General features: G+C 44.4%; 1 long non-coding RNA gene across 15 annotated transcripts; it reads right to left on the reverse strand.

Annotated features, from left to right (window-relative positions):
* Positions 1-2,017: 2,017 nt before the first annotated feature.
* Positions 2,018-11,201, reverse strand: LOC101797066 (uncharacterized). 15 transcript variants are annotated; one of them, XR_011809718.1, is made up of 7 exons: positions 10,825-11,201; positions 10,416-10,536; positions 9,119-9,192; positions 7,464-7,542; positions 6,890-6,977; positions 4,192-4,342; positions 2,018-3,838 (listed from the first exon to the last, which is right to left on the reverse strand). It is a non-coding gene; the product is annotated as an uncharacterized lncRNA (long non-coding RNA). The 15 variants fall into 15 exon arrangements; XR_005261867.2 differs by having other exon boundaries at positions 7,464-7,545; XR_011809717.1 differs by lacking the exon at positions 6,890-6,977 and adding an exon at positions 7,207-7,315 and having other exon boundaries at positions 10,825-11,199.
* Positions 11,202-15,883: the final 4,682 nt, after the last annotated feature.

Raw genomic sequence — 15,883 nt, forward strand, 5'->3', positions numbered from 1 at the left:
GTAATTTGAGCTGCTGGGTGTGTGACCTGACTGGAAGGCAGCGGGTGCCCACAGCTCTGGGTGGGCACTGACTTCTGCTATTTTGAGGCCAAAGACAGGAAATAAATGGCAATGAAGGGATGCGCCTGCAATCAAGCTTTGCACTGCCCCAGAAATAGTTTTAAAACGAGAACCAGTGCTTAATACTTAGCTGTGAGGCAATCCTTCCTTCTTTCTCAAACCATCAAATGCCTGCAAACCATCAAATACCTACGGGAGCTGAAGCATTCTGCCACTTTGTGAGGCCAGGGAAAAGAGCACGGGCAAGAAGCTCATTCCGTAAGTCACTGATTAGGACGAAAACCTTGGCCACATTTCTGGCTGTGAGCACTCTGCAGCCTTTAGGGATGTTGCTGGCCCTAATGTGGTCTGGCTTTCTGGATGAGTACCTGACCAGAGCTGCAGCCCCAGCCTTGCCCTCAGGCTCGTTTCCTCCTCTGGTTTCTAATTCAAAACAAAAACAAACCCAGTTTCATGCTTCCTTAAATACTGCTGTCCCCCCTTCCCATATGACATCTATGAGCTAATCCCAGAGAAACCTAGTCCTCCTCCAGCAAAAACCTGCCACCCTGTCCTCCGCACTGATATAGCAGCTAGCTATTAACGCACCTCTCAACAGCATTTCCTTCAAACACTTTGCAATTAGAGAGGAAATCTTCCTACCTCACTGGAATATGATGATTGCTAAGGAAAGATATATTACAGCAACTGTTTGTTACATGAAGAAGACCACTTGGACAGCCTCAATGCAAGAGTTAATGCAGAAATGAGAAGGCCTGGCCCAAGCAGATTGAAAGCAGACACTGATGTTTCAGAAAACTACCTGACTGCCAGCAGCCCTTTTGCAACCACCTTTGGATTCAGTTTCAATTAGCCATTGCTTCCTATCGCCAGAGCAGCCTACAACTACCAACACTAAACTGGAATATTTCCTATGGACCCTTATTTAGGTCTGCAAGAAGCAAAAATCATTTCTTCCTGTAAGAGTTATAAATCCCAGCCAGTGAAAAGAGCTACATTTATCACTCTTCTCCCTGTGTATAGCGATATAGTGTGTTTATTTGTGGGGTGAGTAAATAAGTGTTCAGTTTAAGCCACGTGGAGCTTTCTGGAGGCTTAGAGATCAGCTTATCTACTTGGCAGACACCACAACCTCTTCCAGTAAATACTCTACAGCCAGCTGGTGCTGTCCATGGCTAGCAGGAATTCCCCTGTACTGGTCAAAGCACATTATCTCCTTCATTTCCTCCTGCCATTCAATGGACTCTAGTCACAGTTTCCTCTACCATATGATTTTTGAATTGAAATATAAGAGTAAATTTAGCACAGTGCTCCAGGGTGCTCTTCCCTGGAGACTCAGTCACCTGAAGGGGCAGGGTGCTTTCATGGTGGCAGCCCTGAGGTGAAAGCTTGCTGGAGCGCTGAGGAAGACACACAGCAAACAGCAAGAAAAGGCACTGCATTCAGTCCAACAGCACTTGTTAGCAAACAAGTCTGCAAGCATTCAAAAATGCAAAAAGCTCTAAGCAACTGCATTTTTTGAAACTAAAGTATAGTCACCTGCTTCCTAACCTTCAAAAAAAAATATATATATATGAAATAAGATGACTGGCTTTTGAGTTATGAGGTTTAAGAACAGAGCAGGAAGGAAGCAAGCTGTTTACCTGTATGTGATTTAACTAACAGTGTTTGCTCTGTTACAAGCCTGTTGATGCAGGGTGTCTTTGTTAAACTGGGAATCGGATATGTGGTTTCCACAAAAAGTATAGCGGCAGACTCCAATGTCTATGAGCAGTCGGAGTCAGGAAGTAGCTCATTTGAAACCCGTAGGGGTGTTCTGCATTACAGAGCAAATGTTTGTACCCAGCCATGGCAAGAGGCCCTCTCGGACGCCCCCACACATGTGCACCTCCACCCCTGAATCAGAAACTAGTGATTCAATAAAATGGGACCCTCAGAACATTATGCAGAGACAAAATTCATATGCCAGGTTTTATCAGTGGAATTAATTTAACCACGTTTCGCTACAGGAATGCTTCAGGGTCACAGAATATGAGATTTGATAGCCCCTTAATGAAAAGCACCTACATCCCAGCAAATCCCAACAACACCCAGCAGTACTGGTGGCTTGAGGGAAACTGAAAAGGTCTGGATTTGGTAGGCTGATTATTGGAGAGATAGAGAGAGAGATAAAAGAAAAGTCTTAATACTAGCTGGACATGTCACCCCTTCCAATGCATCCTTCACCTCCTGTTTTTTTTGTTTGTTTGTTTGTTTGTTTTGTGGACCTGCTGGAGCTCTCCTCATCCTACAATTCCCACACAAGCATGGGAGAGCCTGATCATCCCTCACCCAGAGCAAAAACTGAGCAACATCTGTCTCAGATGGCACCACCCCTCTGCTCTCCCCCAGCCCTGGTTTAACACCCAAACGTGCCAGCGCTGCCATCAGCACAGGACAGCCAGGCACATAGCAGGCTTCTGTACACCTATGTGGCAACACAGGGTAGAAATCCACTACGACATCCTGGTGTGAATCCAGGGAACCTTTTACACGCCTCCTCTGAGTTTGGGGAGGTTGTGTAATCCCCTTAAAGCGGCACCCAGCCCAGCCTGCAGTCCGGGAGGGCACAAACAGCTCAAAATAACAACTTAGCTCTTTCTAGAGGAGCAGGAAATTACTGTTGTTCTGATTTGTGGTATGACTGGACTTCAGAATAGCCTGTGGCAGCTACCCTTTCTCTCGGAGGTGCTAAGTGAAAATGGGTTCCTTCACAAGCTGCCTGGTATGTTGCCTACTCCAGCTTTAGCAACAGTGAAGGCAAACTGAGGAAGGCCAATGAATCACTTGCTTCTTTGTTATCCAGGAATTTTTATTTTCCTGTCTGAATTGGAGCCCTTCTGACTCTTAGTGCAAGATAACCAAATGGGACCAGCAGAGAAATTAGGGAACATGATGTAACTCTCCTTTAGGATATGATCTAAAAGCCTTTTCTTGCCACAAAACTCAAAGCAGCCAAACCACAGGACAAAAACAGCTCAGAGCCCATTGTCTACTTTTCCTACAATGACAAGATGCTGATGATCTTCACTCTGTGGATAAACAACTCCAGCGAGTCACTTCTCAAACATGCTTTTTTATACTCCATTTTCCCTGTTTTCTGCATTCATTTCCCCAAGCATGTCCTAAATAACATCTAGTTATATACCATGTTGTACATGGAAGCAATTAGTTTTATAAATTAATCATAACACACATTTAAATTTACATCACACTTGCATCCAAATCATCATCACATTGTCATGGTTATATTATTTACTACAATTTAACTGCCACCAGTCTGTTTAGGAGGAAAACAACACTCATAGAGGACCCAGCCATTCCACAGGTCACCATTCTTGTAGTTTCACTCTTGCAACTGAAACAGAAATGCAGTGTAACAAAGTCACCTACGAGGTACCTACAGGCAACATAGAGTTGAAAAAAAAAAACAACACATATGGTTCAAGTGTGGTTCATATGGTTCAGACAAGCTATCATTACCTCTGACAGCACCCTACAAGTATACTCCAGGATACAGGCAGGATAAATCTGGTTCTTCTCAAAGATGACAAAAATTGAAGGATTTTTTTGATCATCTACACAGCTGTCCAAAAGTCTGTTTGAAATCTCAGGTCTAGGTGGAGGGCAAAGGTAGGCCTTGTTGCCATGATCAAAGTCTCCGACGACAGCTAGAGCTACAAACACACTGGTAGCTGGTGCTGGATGGGCAGTACTGATGAGAGCAACTGGCATCTCTCTAGGGAACAGAAAAAGCCATAAATAAGAAGATGCTTAAACCAAAGCAGCAAACATCTGCTATCGACATTCTGGCAGCCAACAACTCAACAAGCACCTTGTCCTCCTTCCTCCCACAGGTAGCTCTGAACACATCCTTACCAGATGTTTCCCCATCGGTTTATTTTAAAGAATCAATAGACAGGGCTGATCTGGCAGCTTTCACCACTGCTTTTTCTGGTTCACTGGTTATAAAAGGTCTGAGGAAATAGAATCAGGCCCACACAGTAGGAAGTGCAGCTTGTGCTGAGCCCTTCCCTGAGCTCTAGAAATGCCCTGGGAGTTTCGATGCAGGTCCAGCCCACGTGCTTGTACCTTTTCCATGCATTGTCCCATGAGTGCCACAGATCCTCCAGTTGAAATTCTGCTCGCAGATGGCAGGCACGTGGGATGGATTCATCCCATGGAAGAGGAGCCACTCATCCAGCCCTGTCCTGAGCTTCTCTTTTTTCATGTGCTCTTCTGCCTAGAGAAAATATATTTAGTATATGCATATAACATGCACAAACACTTCTTTTTATGTATCTCCTGCCTTCATCACCCAAATCATGCTCAGATCCAAATAATTTGGAGGATAGAACAAAAAATGTTGTGACCATATGACCCACATGCACAATGGAAAACATGCACAGAGCACACATGGGAGCATTGCCTTGGTCTTACCAGCAAATCTCTGTGTACCTGACCAAACCAGAGCCCCGTGACGTTTGAAATCAGATGAGGCAGAGGATCTGAGCTAAGATCCTTTTTTTCTTGTCCCTCTATCACATGCCAGAACAAAGCCTTTCATCTGAAATCAAACTGGATGGTGTTTTCCAGCACGCCAAGGAAGACATGTAGGACCAATGCCCACAGATAATTTCTGTTCAGTACTGTCTTTGCAAATCTCCATTAAAAAAGGGGAAGGGACATGGCTCTTTTGTGAAAATAATCTGAGCAGATTATGGCTTTATACCAAAATACCAGTCAAGCCAGAACACCCAGATGACTGGGACTGATGGCTTAATCCTTAGACGGCCGTCAAAAAGTTTTGTTTTCTTCTTTTCTGATCACATCAGTGATAGGAAGGCCAAGATAACTAATGTGTTAGATGATTTTCCCCTGTCATGCTTTTCCCTGGCCTCCATCCTAAGAAAAGTGTCTAAGACCTTCTTTCTTGCAACACCAGTGATGAACCAAGAACATTTTGAGCTGGAAGAGGAACCTCTGTGCCATCATAAACAGAAATATTCCCACTGCACTTCATATTTTTAAAGGAAACTTTGCTAGTTATAACAGGAGATATTTCAGAAATGCAAGGTTGTCTTGGTGAGGGCAAAGAGACCCAGAAAAAGAAAACTGAATTTCTGATATAAATAATTGCTGCTATTCACACCTCATATATGGATAAAGACAACAGATCACAAGCCAAACAGTGCACTCTCTCTCTGCAGCCTTGAACTCTAATTCCTAACAGAGAGCACACTAGGTTTTGGTCTCAGACTTTGATTTTTCTTATAAAATACTGGCCGTTAAGCCAACCACATTTGCTACAAATTCAGTATATCTAGTCTCAGAGAAGAACTGAAGTAGTCTCTTGTTTAGGTTGAAAAGTTTTCAGTTCCTCTCTCTATCTGGGGGGGTAAAATTCATTTAACCAACTAAATCCATCCCCTCACTGACCATTAAATCAAATCCATCTACTAATTTCTGATGTTCTGTTCAGTCATGGCAATGCTTACCACAAGGAAATGCTACACCTACAAGACAAAGAGCACACTCCACCAGAGTGTTGACTAGGTTTTTTGCTGAATTGGTGGGAAATGCTAATGCCAACTGGAACCACTGTTTTTTTGCACAGACATTCAGTTTTGGTGCTGTTTTTCCTTGGAAAACCTCAGACTCAGATTAGCTCTGGTTACTGTACTCCAGCCCAAGTGACCCTATCCCATACTCCATTTGTGAAATGATAAGAGCAGACACCAAAAACAGGGAGACTTAGGTTCAGTTCAAGTTTAGGATTAAGTGTAGGTCTCCCATATCCTGGGGAAGCAGTCCACCCACTCCTCCGGCTGCGGTCAATCAACCTCTCAGATTTCATGTGAAAATAAAAGTCTGGCCTTCTCCATTTTGAATGGGAACATTGTAGTTGTGAGAAACCAAACAGCAAAGAAAACATTTCCCCACGTTGTTCTCCCAACAGGGAGGTCATGTACAACCCAAGCTTATAATGCCTGGGGTTGTTGTTTTTTCCTAAAAAAAAAAGGTCATAGAACTGAATGGTTTTAAAATAGCTTATGTAAAGACAGAGTTACAAGATTTGCGTGTGCCCCAAATCTAAACCCCAGGTTTATAAAAGCCATCTCTATAATAAAAAATCTCTTAAGTTGCTGGGGTTTCCTAATCAAAACATAAATTTCACATAAATTCTAGGTCTAATTCCACAGGGCCCCAACCTTTTTGCTGTTCCCCTTTCCATTTGTGGAATGGGTTATTTCCTCATCATAAATCACGGAAGGGGAGCAGCCCACTCACAGGGAACACTCCCATGCCCACAACAGTTCAGACCTCTGAGGTTCAGGACCTCTGCAGCCTGCAGACTCTGTAATCCTTCACTGTCTGCTGAAATATGTCCTTGACTTCCCTGTATTTGCCATCAGTGTGACTCGCTTCTACCAGCTGAAGAAAAGTTACGACAACTGAGACCAACATGTTACAACAATTTGGGTGACCCCTCCCAGAGGACCTGGGTGCAACCACAGGATGGGATTTTTTTTCCTCTCACTTATTCACAATCCTTCCCTCACTCTCACTCCTGTCCCAATGTGCTCGAAGCTCTTACTCCAAGGGCTTGTCTGTAATACAAAGGAGCTATTGCTCTCTGTGGAGCACATTTTTTCTGCCCAGAGAGCATCTGTAGTCCTAAGCAAGCTGAAGCAAAGCTGTGCAAAGACACTAGGGGGTTCAGAATAGGTTCCCAGCTAGAAAAGAGAAAGAAGGTGGAATTGTTCTTCGATACCAAGTGCACACTTACCTTACATGCGCACTAACTCCTCTGTTTACAGGAGCCCTAATGTTACTGTAGTGAGTCATCAAGACAGCTTTATTTATAATCGCACTGCCTGGTGTTTCAAAAATACACAAGATCTAAATCTCATTATAGCAATACTAAATGAGTTGATGATCCCCCTAAAGCACATGCTTTGACTTGAAATTCTAGAGCGTGACTGAGCTGTAAACGAGAAAGAGTCCTGTGAATAGGGAGCACTGAGGCTCAACCTCCAGACCATCAGCTGTCATCTAGGTCAAATCAAAAGCACTATGGATAAAGCAACATTTCTGTGCACTGACCTTTTAGATGTACAATGCCATGGTGCATCACATGTGCAATGGACAATCTTAACGAAACCTGTGTCCCCTGGGAATCTCTTCTACACAGTCATCCTTGTTCCTTTTGTCACTGTACGTTTTAAAGTGACACATTTGCAGGTTAAAAACTAACAAAACCAGCACATGGACTTGAGCATGTATTTTAGATTTGCACAACACAAGCCGTTGCAGACTATTACTTTTCCCAAAGGAGCGAACAGATGTGAAAAGTTATATACCTCATATCCTATTTCAGGCAGGGCTGAATGGTCCCAGTCTGACAGAAGCAGATGACATGTGTCAGCAGCATCTGATTGCCTGCTTAAAACAGGTTTAAACAAGATTAGCAGACTCAAGAGACTTCTATGAAACAGTTTCCTGGTCATGAGATGTAAACTACCCTTCAGGATACCTCAGAAAAAAAAAAGCATCTCTGTATTTTACATAAACTCTTCTCCCTTGCTAACATGAGCTGCAAGAAGAGACCTTCCACGTATGTTATAGCAATGCACTGCACCAAGATACGTCACAAAATGCTTTCAACAAGCCTTTTCCTTCCTTGGTCAGCCACATGCTTAAAAACATATTTAACAATACTCTAACATAGTCCCATCTGAAGGACAGCTCTAGAAGCAGAATTCCTGTCTCACCTCTCCTACCATTGCCAAGCCATATTGGCCTTTTCTGCCAATAAGATACAGATGAATACATGCAGTGGCCCAGACAGTTCACATAGCACCTGCTGAGACCCTAGGTAACCATCAAAACTCTCATTTTCCTGATTTTACCTAGATGCCTAGGGCAGAACTGCTAAAATTCTACCTATTAGGAAGGAAACCAGAGAAGGACAAGGCCACTAAAACCCATCAGATTATCAACATCTCTCTTTTCAGAGAATCATTTAGGTTGGAAAAGACCTTTGAGGTCATCAAGAGCAACCATCAACCTGACCTACTGAGTCCCATCACTAAACCATGTCCCTTAGTGCCACTTCCACACATCTCTTATACACTTTCAGGGATGGGGACCTCCACTACTTCCCCAGGCAGCCCATTCCAGAAATTGATGGGGCCTCCCCTCAGGCTCCTCTTCTCCAGACTAAACAGCCCGTTCCCTCAACCACCCCTCACAACTAATTTTCTAGTCTCCCTTCACCAGCTTCATTGCTCTTCTCTGCACATTCTCAAGCAACCCAATCCCCTTGGGTGCGGGGCCCAAAGCTGAAGACAATATTTGAGGTACAATCCCTCCATGCCAAGGAGGGACAGTCACCTCCCTCATCCTGCTGGCCACACTGCTGATGCAGGCCAGGATACCACTGGCCTACTGAACCTGTGCACACTGCTAGCTTGTTTTTTTTTTTTTTTTTTTTTTTTTTTTTTTTTTTTTCCCAGAGCATTCGCTTCTTTCCCATTTCTCTTATTTGTGCTGACTGCTAAAGACCGCCCATCCCTTTTCCAACAACCTTGTGCTTCCCCTGACATCTCCATTCTTCCAGTCATGCTCTTTCTCCTGCTCCAAGCTAAAGCATCCACAGATCAGGATGTCAGCCTTCTTCCCTGAGCTTCCCAGATCACTACTGGGCTGTGTGGTAGGTCAAAGGTGCATCTTCCCCAGGCTGTAAGGCTCTGCAGGCCTGGGTAGGACACTGTTTCACATAGTCACCAGTACCAGCCTTGACTGAAGAACGTGCAAAGACACCCTAGAAACACCCTTATGGTAAGGTTTTTCTGTCTCCATCAGATTTACTTGAACACCCACATAACTTCACATAAGCAGAAAGTGGAAAACTGCCCTGCAGTCTCCATGCCACTGGGATTTCTCCTGATGTGTTCTCCTTGCAGTGTGCATGCCAGAGCCAGGAAAATAACGAGCCTAACATCCCATGCCTTACCTTGTCCTGTGCCACTGCTTGCAGCGCTCAAACTTCTGCAGATTTTTTACCTCAGTGTGAGCATTCAGATTTCACTGGACAATTTAGTGAAAGAGAAGACAAATGCATCAAGAATGAGAGAGGAGACCTTTGCCATCTGGGAACACTGCCCAGGAGAGCAGATGTCATTGTGCAATGCAATGGGATTAGCCTTGCACACGCTGCTCTCCTGCATCGAGCCTCTCCTCTGCTCCCTGCCATTTCTGCTTTGGGCATTTTGCTGTCACTCAGAAGACATCTGCGCAGGGAATTCACATTGTAGCAGCTAACTGAGGAGCTGATCACCATCACCACCCAATTTCACCTTTTCTTCCCTTCACATAGAATGTGCCTCCAAAACCACTGATACCTGGAGGTTGCTAAGCTGGCTTCCAACCAGAACTGGGTCATCTTGTGGTGCTGAAAGTAGGGCCCCTCTCCTCTCTGACCTCATGCAACAGCACAGGGTAAATGCTCACAGGTGCTTAAGTGTTGCCTGTGAAAGTTTTGAAAGGTTTGTGGACATCTTTTTGACTGTGCCTCACTTCGCTCAACTGGAGTATAAACCCAGCATGAGCTACAGAGATGGTGCTCAGCCACCTCCTGAGTGCTAACTCACAGCTCACTTGTGAGAGATGTTGGACAAACTCCTCTTTGTCCAGCTGTTGGAGAAGTCCACCAGAGTAGCCATGCCCTTTCTCCAGCCTCACACAGGAGAGGGGATAGCTTTCTGCTATACCTCTTGCTCCCTCAGACTGGTATGGAAGGCGTACACATCCTCCACACCTTGTTGGTGACCACAACCTTCCCTCCTCTCTCCCAAGGTAGTGGCCACAGAAGCTTGCAGGGTGTTTTTTTGTCATTTGGTTGTTTTTTTAATTTGTTTTTCTTCTACTAGGAAAAGCCCTGATTATACTTACATCTTTCAGTCCCTTATTTCCTGACTGTAAATATATAAAAAAGCTTCCCATATTTACAATCTCAATACAGGATGTTGTAACATCAAGGAGACAGAGACATTACTGTAAAATGGCTCTCTGTTTAGATCAGAGCCACCCCCAATTCAATTGCCTGAAAAAAAAAAAAAAAAGCTTCAATTTTCTCTATTTTATATTTTACTTCTTTCCCCTTCCTCTTGCACTAAGACCAGCTGCTTGTACTACATGAAATGTGCCCTCGTTGCTTTTGCATCCAAGCATAAAAGTACTATAAGGACATTTTGGAGCTGCATGACAGTTAGCCCTGTAAATACGTCGAGTTAAGCACATGGATCTTTTACCTTTGAAATCTCTCTTGTGTTTCTGTGAACCAACTCGAAATTCAAAAGGACCCTCCTGATGAGTTTGAAACCACTGCTCCACATCTGCAGAAGTCATAGAGGCAGGACCCTGCTCTGGATGCTACAAAGGAGAGGGATTTTTGTTAGCAATGGCTTTTGTAGCACACTCAGCAGAGCTGGATTTCACATCTGTGTGTGCAAGTCAAGGGGAAGAGCAAATGATATAGGCCCATCAGATGGTGGACTCATCACTGTGCCCCAGCAGGATCTCCCTCCTGTCTTTACCAGCCGCTGCAGGTCGGAGGCTTACCAGGCTGCAGATCAGAGGGTCTCCCCTCTCTAGGGACTGTGCACTCTGATCATCCACACACATCACCTCCCCACACCTCCCCTGTGCAGTGCCACCCACCTCACTCTTGGCAGCTCCTCACCCTCCTCTGCCCTCTGGTGAGGGAACAGGGGCTCCCTGGAAGGAGGAAGTGAGATTACAGGCTCCCAAGTTATTTCTAAGAAAGATTATTGAAGGGGATGGCTCCCACATGCCTTGATGGGTAAAACAGGTGGTTTTCACTTGCTTCTTTCAGCAGAAGTACGCGGAAAGCAGACCTTTCTCACATGCCCAGAACTTTTGAATTTTCATCAAATCCCACAGCCACCTGTAAAGGCAGCCTGTTTTCAGAGCTGGTTTTCTAAGGAGCATTGAGGAAAATCACCAAACCTTACAGAAACTTTTGAGGTGACCAAGCAAGCAGTGGGAGTACATCCTAGCTTCACCCATTAAATAAAGCTAGCATGTGATGAGTTCAGAGCAAGGAAAAGGAGCTCCTCCTTCAAACATTCATTTCAGCTGTGGGAATACTTGCCACAAGTTGTAACAGATGCTAAAGGTTTACACAGGTTTAAAAAACAATGGTATAATTACTGAAGGAGGAATGCATCCAGGCTTAATACATATAGATACCAATTCTTGATGCAGGAGATCCTCGAGATAAAAATTGCTAGAGGCAGGTAGAGCATTTGGGGGGGGGGTATGGCTACATGCCTGCCTCGAACTTATGTTTTTCTGTGGACACCTGTCACCCTGTGGAGGGGATGGGCTCTGGGACTAGATGTAGCTCCTGTCCTGATGTACCACAACCTTTCCTTCACTTTGGGGGAAGCAGCCAGGTGGAAGGGAGCAAATGGCCTAGGGTGTTGGGCATGAGAGGGGGATGCTCACCTCATTCAATACAATGGTTGCGTTGCCAGTACCAGCAGCTTTCTATTCATCAGCAATAGACAGAGCACAGAAGTATGTCTGTGGGCAATGAAGAAGGCAGATCAGCTTCTGGTATTCCTGACAACCCTGCAGCCTCCACCACAGACAACCTTGCCTCTCCTATCACGCCGCACCCCACCGGTACTGCTCTCGTACTGCTGAGATCCTGCTTGAAACAGCAGAGCGACTTTCTGTTTGGCCTGAAATGCCTTCTCCATCTGGGCAGAGGTTACAGCACAGTTGTTGGGGATTAGAAAAGGGAAGGAAAATATGCACTGGAAGACAGCTGCGTGTTAAGGAGCCCACAGAGCTGCATTTTGTTTGCCAACCAGGGTTAATTGCCTACGACCTGGAGTTCCCCAGTGCAGAGGCCTTCCCCAGCCCTAACCCCAACACCCACCAGAAGCTGTTTGCTGGACTCTCCCCCTACTTGTTCCCAGCACAACACGCATGGACCAGGCCTGTTGGCATGGCCTACCAATGGGGTCCACCACCCCCTCCTGAGCCCTTCCACCTGTGGCTGGAGGACACTGCCACAGCTTCCAAAATGGTTGTGTCTTCCTATTGTTCTTTGTCAGCGCATGGGATCGCTTTCTGGCACTCTTCGTCAGTGGTTTATTAGCATCTCCCAAAGAAAAACGCACTTCCCTCCCAGATGCGCACACAGCAAAAATGCTGTTTAGATGAAAGCAATTCTGAAAGGTTCTGGTTCAGCCAAGAAAATAAACAGTGCTCAGGCTTAGACCTCAGAGGGTCCTGAGGGATTTAAGTAAAATCACGAGAGGTGCTGAGTAAGTCAAAATGCACTTGAGCTGTGGGGAGGCCGTACAATACCCGAGATGAGCTTGCACTACCCAGTACCTGAGATAAGCTTGCAAAGAGCAGAAGAAGCGGCAGCCCCTGAGGAGAGGCTGGCACGAGGTGCTTACCTCCTCTCCATGTTCCTGCCACTGGTTCAAGTTGTCCAGCCCATACCAACAGTTTCTTGTACTGACCATGGACAAGCACCAGTGCATTGTGGTGCCCCTACCTCACAGACCCTAAATTGGGCCAATCCCCCAAAATTACTGACCCTGAGCAAGAAGGATGGACCTGAGGGCCTCACCTCTATAGCCTCCACTGTCCTCTTCCCAGCAGGCCCTAAAAGCTAGGTGTGGGTTTCATCACCTGGAGACACAGCAACCCTGAACTTAGCACCCTGCACTTTTCCTCCATCTGATTCCAACCTCTGCTAGACTCATTCTCCAGCCACTGGCAGATTTTTCTTGTCATCTGCATTTTCAGATTTCTCTGGAAAATATCTTGAAAGAAAACATAAAGGCACGCAGAAGCAGAGCAGTTTTTCAATAAACGCTTAGCTCAACTGCAGATCCCACTGCTGCAACGCAATGCAGGTGCTAGAGGTTTGCAACATGTCAGGAAAAACTTAAGAAACCCAGAGAAGAGAAGAAATCCACTGAGGGCCATTAAAGACAAAGGTGTTATTTAGTTATAATCAGTGAATTAGGAAGTCCCTGAGCTGCACATCCCTGGCAGCAAGGGATGCATCACTACTTATTGCTCATCCTCTTTTCCAAGGATCCAGCACCTATTGCTGCTGGAGACCAGAGCCAGGCTAGCACCATTAGGTATGCCCCTGTTCAGCCACTGCTATACAGAAAGGAACACTGTCCATATGAAAAATTACTGATGTACCCATACAGCAACTTACCAATGGCTTTCTTCACTTTATTATCTCCACAACATGGGGTCATTTTCTGTAGTGTTGCTCCTGCTTGAACTGGCAGCATGAGCAGTGCACACATGCCCACTTGGCCACCTGTAATGGCTCCTGTTTTGAACCCATCACACAGTGAGTTTTGAGCTCTTGCAATGCCACTCCTAGGTTTTGGTTTCAAACTACTATCCTAATGCTTTTGCTTTTCTTTTTGTTGAATACCATGACTTTATTTTTCTAATCTTTTAACTGTATTCCCGTCCAATAGCTCCAGCAATCAAATCACAAATTAAAACAAAAGAATTAGATTTTATTATTATTATTTCTCCCCCATTTCGTGCTCTGTCAGACATAAGCAACATCTCCTGTACTTTCCCAATTCACACAACTAATTTTATAGTGAATGCTTTTGAAGATGTATTTTCCTTCTGGCTGGGACAGACACTTCTGTTGGTCATAGAGCTCCACGAGGCACATTGAGGAGAGAGACATGTATTAAATTACAAATGAGTAAGAATCTTACCCTTAAAATTTATGTCCTACTTCTGTGAACAAACTTGAAGTTTCAGAGTGCCATCCTGATCTGCTTGATACACCGTCTCCTCCTGGGCAGGTGTCACCATGGCTGCAGCACAGGTTGAATGCTACAGAAATGACTGAAGTGGTAGTACCTATTACAGGCAATTGACATTGAATACTCATAATGGGGTCTTTGTAAATGTTCAGCATAACATCCGAAATGTATTTAATAGTCAGAATAGTGTGACACTGTGTCCTAGAGAAGCGACTTTCTGAATCCAAGTTTTTTGGCTTCTTAGTGAGTTGTGACATACCGTGCCCAAAATATGCATATAATGTATATACACATGTGGTGTTTGTGTGTGTGTACAGAAAAAAAAAAAAAAAAAAAAAAAAAAAACACAGCCTCATAGCCTCAATAATTATCTTAGCCACTCCTAGGACATGCAGCTGTGCTTAGAGGTGGCATTCAGGAGCTCTCCTGAGAGCATCAGTGAAAATACAAGGGTTGGTCAGCAATGCAGAAATATGGAGAAAGATTTTCTGCCACCTTACAGGTGGTCCTCACCAAAAACAAAATAAAATTTGAAGCAGTTGTTCCCACTAGTGGATAGGACTTGGAGCAGGGTGTCAGGGCTGCTGTGGAGTTCACCTGCTTCCCATCCTCAATCCACTGCAGGGAATCATCTGGCCAATACCAGTGGGTCTCAGTGCCACTGAATGAGCTGAAGGAACAGCCAAAAAGTGCAGAACTGACTGGAGGGGAAAAAAGAAAAAAAAAAAATGTAAAGGAGGAGGAATGGGGGAAGAAAAGATCAGCTTCTGGCAGGTTGTTTCAAAGCAGTGTCAAGAGGAATTCCTAGACATGTTATTATTTCATAGCCCTGAAAATTGTCTGGTTTCTGAATCCTCAGGGAAAAGAACAAATCCTGAACCTTTATCTTTTCCTGTGCTTGAACCCAGACGTGCCATTTTCTGCTGTGTGAGTGTATCAGCCCCCTGGTATGTGAGCAGACACCTGATGCTGGGTAGGTGGCAATAGTGTTATTTGGTTCTTACCAATGTTTCAATTGTAGAAGTCAGTATTGCTGATTCTCCCTGGGTTCATCAGCAAAACCTCAGCAGATGATGGAATAGATCACCTATCTACAAAGTCCATGTCTCTTACACTGCCTACTGAAAGGAGCTGCTACCCACGATGTGCAGCACCTCCAAAATCTTCATGTATTCACAGTCAGAGTCATTACAGAATTCCGTTGATTTTTATCTCAGGTGATAGCATTTAGATAGATAAGGCACCTGCTAATTGCCTCTCCAGCTGCTATGTAATTAAGTTTTTTATTTACCTGTGAGTGTCTCATTAGGTATATCTCAGAAAACTTCCTAGATACCATGGGTTAACAGGAACAAAAAGAAATAGAAGTTGAAGAAAAAAAGGAAAATAGTTCCAAAAATTGATCTGAGAAGGAAGGAGGAGGAAACAAACAAACAAACAAACAAACAAAAAAAAAAAACAGGTGAGCAGAACACACCCATGGAGTTACTCAGACAGTACAGAAACAGCAGCAACTGGAGGAAGCCCTGATGGAAAAAAAATACATTTTTGACAGTGCTGTCACAAGGTTGAGGTTTGGTTAGTAGCCTACAGTTTTGTGCATTGAAACAAATCACATCTAAGACTATACTAAAGAAATATGAAGAGCATTGGAAGGAACTTGAGTTGCTCAGTGTGACCCCCCCCAAAAAAGGAAGTGGTTTTCAAGCGATTATGTAAGAACTTTCAATCAAATTAGTTATGTGAAGATAGGAACTTACAGGAAGCAAGACTGAAAGAGTGCACAAAGCGTTAAAGAAAACAGAGACCAATGTGACTTCTAACATCCTTTTTGGACACGGCAAAGGGAAATCAATTTTGAAAAAGAATTTAAGGAAACTGAAGCTGCAGAAACAGCCCAAGAGAAATGATTCAGAGAA

This window comes from Anas platyrhynchos, chromosome 1, assembly GCF_047663525.1.
Source record: "Anas platyrhynchos isolate ZD024472 breed Pekin duck chromosome 1, IASCAAS_PekinDuck_T2T, whole genome shotgun sequence".
Taxonomy (NCBI): Eukaryota; Metazoa; Chordata; class Aves; order Anseriformes; family Anatidae; genus Anas; species Anas platyrhynchos.